Here is a 4,445-nt window from a genome sequence, read left to right as displayed (position 1 = left end):
GTGATTAGACATGGAAAGGCTGTGTATTTGCAGTCTAAAAAGCCTTTTGGAAAAATCTACCCTTGCGCTTGCCAGGAAATTCAGGCTTAACTGCATCAGTTTTGTCTGAAATAGCAGTGGGAACCCATTCAGGGCTTTCACGACAGCTCTTGGTTTCTAGCTGTACTGTTAGTATTTCCCCACTTTGGCCCACTTAAGGTAACTCATTTCCCCTTCCGGATACCAGTGGCAGAAGGCAGTTGGTTGCCTACAAAACACTGAGCAGGATTCAGGTGCAGTGTCTCTGGGTTTAGCAAAGGTATTTCGCCATCCTCAGCTTTACTTCTTTTCCCCATGACTTCCCAAAAGCCAAAATTAAATCAAAGTTAACCAAGTCACTTATTGTCAGATGAAGATACAACACCCTGCTTTGTGTTAAGAGAAGGCTGTCTCTGGCTCCTCTTTCTTTTGACATATTCTTGATTAAAATAGAAACGGGGCCGGGCACAGTGGCTCATGCCTATAATCCCAGCACCTTGAGAGCCCAAGACAGGTAGATCCCTTGAGCCCAGAAATTCAAGGCCAGCCTGGGCAACTTAGTGAGACCCTGTCTCTACTTAAAAAATAAATAAATAACAAAACTGAAGAAGTGGAAAGCACCAAACACGTTATTTCAAACACAGCGTATCCAGATTAAGAGGATTCTCATGTCTTTGCTTTAGTTGCTATACTTTTATTAATTCAGCCAAAAAGAAAATGGACATTCCTAATTGCTTCAGGATAATAAATTAAGAGAATTTAAACAGTTTTGTCATCAAAAATTGCTTCTATTTACATACGATTTTATTTATATTACTCATTCACTCGCTTAAGAAAATGTTACTGGCCTTCTCTCATGAAAACTGGAGAGACCCAGGACCGTAAATAGCATGGGTGGCAAGCGTTTGATGAGAAGGGGGCGAGGAGGCACTGTGGGAAACTGAGGCTTGGAGAAGCTCAGCCTGCTGATGAAGAGTCAGAGCAGCTGGGGAAAGGGGAGAGGAGAGAGAGCTGTTGACAGCTGCCCCCATTGCTCAGCCAAGGGCCTGAGAACCAAGAGCCATCTCTGGAAGTGGCCAGAACTGTCAAAAGCTAGCCTGGCCCCTCCTGCAGCTACCAGAACAGCCGCTTCCAGAGTCCACACTTATACATGGAAAGGGTTTGGTGCTGGGGACGGAGGGAGAGAGTTACTCTGTGAACTAAAAGCTCTCCAGGCCACAGTTCAGAGGCCTTGGGAGTCATGTTCAGTCCAAGCAGTCAGTTCCCACCTAGTAGGGCATAAAAATTCAGCCATCTCCGTGCTACAAGTCTACCCTTGAGCATCTAAACCTTCCTCACTGGAGGATTCCTTGAGTTCTGTCATGTCCACCATTAAAAGGTAGATGTCCCTGGGAAGGGAAGTGTGTCAAACTGTTATTCTTAGTAACTGAGGATTTTCTTCCCAGACCTGGAGCTGGAGCTGGGGAAAGGATGGCGCCTGTGTTTGGAGGGTGAGCAAGTGGATGGGCTTTTGCTGTGGGAAGGAAAGCCCAGAGCAGTGTCTCACTGGGGGTGTTCCCTCCTCAGGGAGGCCCAGAGAAAATGTCACAGGGAGACCACAAAGCAAGCAGTGGCTCTGAAATCTAGGTCACCCAATTCACAGGTTTTCCAAGAGCTGTCTCTGGCTCTCACCATCATGCATCCCCCACGAAGTGGGCCATCTTGCTAAATAACTATAAATCAGCCTCTGACTTTCTACCGCATTGAGACTTTCCATTCGTGTTTTCAATCCTGTCATCTATTCTAGTGGTTCTCAACCCTGGCTGCATATTAAACCAAGGAGCTTCTAAAAATATTAATGCCTGGACTCTATCCCAGACCAATTGAGTCAGAATCTGTATTGGGGCCTGGGCAGTTTTTAAAAGCTTCCCTCAGATGATTCTAAGGTGCATCCAGGGTTAGGAATCACTGATCCATCCTCTCATTGACTCAAAAGGAATAAATAATAATATCCGTAATTTGTTAAGCACTTACCATGTGCTAGCCAAGTACTACTTTGCTTTATCTCACTGACTTCTGTTGGCAAACCTATGATCCCATCTTATAGATGAGGTGATAGAAGCTTGCAGAGGTAAAGTGACTTGTCTTGTGTTATGCAGCTGGAAAGAACTGGACTCCATCTGTCTTTCCAGAGTGAGTTCTCCTGCCTTGCTATAGAGAAATATCTACAGAGAAGGATTCTGCAAAGAAGGATCTCTCCTTCTCTCTGCCATTGGCCCATTATTGATCTCTCCCAAGAAATCAATAATGGGTCAATGGCAGAGAGAAGGAGGTCAGTCTGAGAGCTGCCAGGGAGCCTGCCTTCAAGAATTGGGGTCAGAAAGTATTATGGGTTGGATTATGTACCCCAAAAAGAAATTTAAGTCCTAATCCCTAGTACCTACAAGTATGACCTATTTAAAAATAGGGATGTTAAAGTAAATGAAAATAGACACCAGGCCTGAAGAATCCCTTAGCAGACAAAGCCAATTAGGTTTCATAAGTGGCCTTAACCTTGCTTGGTTTGCAAACATAGGCAAAACTTAACTTCAGCAACTTTTTGTAAATGCCTATATTAAAGAAAAACACAATGTAAGTTAAATGACTCAGAAGCTTTCCAATGGGAGAGACCAAATAAGGCAATTGTACAACTGTAACCAATCAACTATTTTATTTGCTTTATATCTGTGTTTGTCCTGTAAAAGCCTCCCCACCCCTTGTGTTCCCTTGGTAGAGCTCCTGAACCTCTTCTGGTTTAGACTCATGCCTGAGTCATGAATTGCTGTTTGCTCAAACTCTTTAAAACTGTATTGTGCCTCAGTTTACTTTTGAATAGGTCTTTAAAGGTGATCAACTTAAGATGAGGTCATTAGGGTGGGCCCTGACCCAAAATGACTGTGTCTTTATAAAAAGGGAGAACTTAGACACAGAGGCAGACATGCACACAGGAGAACACTATGTGAAAATGAAAGCAGGGATGAGGGTAATGCATTTACAAGCCAAGGAATACCAAAGATTGCCAGCAGACCACCAGAAGGTAGGTGAGAGGCATGGAACAGATCATTCTCTCACAACCCTTAGGAGGAACCAACCCTGCTAACACCTTGATCTCAGACGTTGAGACTCCAAAACTGTGACACAATAAATTTCCCTGTTTAAGTCATCTCATTTGTGGCATTTTGCTATGTCAGTCTTAGCAAACAAATAGGGAGAACATGTATGAAAACTTTTTAAAACAACAAAAAAAACACTCCAGACCCAGTAGAGGTCTGGAGTCTATACATGTACTATCTTGTACACGCAGAGATGACAGTCTGAAAAGATTTAGTAAATTACTTAAGTTCATGGGCAGTAAGTAGAAAACTGGGCCAGAGAGAAGAGTCCCTCATCTTTCAATATAGGTATCTTTTACTTCCCTCCAGTAATTTCTCATTAAACGCATTTTAAACATTGGTTTATTATTAAATCTTACTTGGTTAGCATTTCATATATGCTCCAGAATGTTCCTTATGTCTAGTTTTCAAAGATGTGAATAACAATTGGGCATAATTTTTTACCTATGGGTGGAATATTAAAAACATCTAGAATCTGCCCCAGGCAACCTCCCTGGAGGTGATGAAGTCCCAGTTCTGCACAGTTGTCTCTGGCTGTGAAAGTTCACAAAAGACACCTGAGGACATCAGGCTCCTGGATACACTGGGACTGTCACTGCATCCTGCCTGCCTTGGCCCCAAGGGCCCAGTTAGGATGTTGGCACGGCCACTAATGTGAGCAGCAGAGGTGCAGATGCATATGAATATACATGTAAAAGCCAGATCTGTGACTCAGCTTTGCAAGGCAGAGGGAAATATTTGTTTAGCTTTACAAAGGAGGCCGTTATAAGATGTGTAGGTACTCCGTGGCCTCCCCCATGGTGCTTCACTGTGGCCTAAGCCAAAAGGAGATCAGTTATGGTCTGGCCAAGGGACAGTCAAGAACTGTGTTGGACTGAACGTGTCTTTGTATCAGTGCCAACTTAAAGAGCAGCTAAAGGAGGCAACTGTTTGCATGATTTTCGAGAGCAGTGGAAATGTGACCCACCTCTCTCTTGCCTCTTCCCAGTGAAAAATACTCCCCGTACTAAGCACAGTGAATTCTGAGATTCTAAAATCAAGGCTTAGTCTCTTTGATTTAAACCAATTATAGATTTATCAATATACAAATAAAATTAATATACACCTTGAGATGAGGTAGTTTAGCTGTATTGGTTGTTTATGACTTCATGTTAAGGGCTTTTTCAGATGCTCTACAGAGAAATTCCAGTTGAAGAAGAAGTTTTAAAAAGAATCAGAGTGTGTTCAGAAAGGGGACATTGCCTATAGACATTAGATATTGCCATTTGAAGAAAAATGGGTTCACCTTGCCACCAG

This window comes from Pan troglodytes, chromosome 4 (assembly GCF_028858775.2).
Source record: "Pan troglodytes isolate AG18354 chromosome 4, NHGRI_mPanTro3-v2.0_pri, whole genome shotgun sequence".
Taxonomy (NCBI): Eukaryota; Metazoa; Chordata; class Mammalia; order Primates; family Hominidae; genus Pan; species Pan troglodytes.
Note: the sequence above shows the minus strand (reverse complement) of the source record.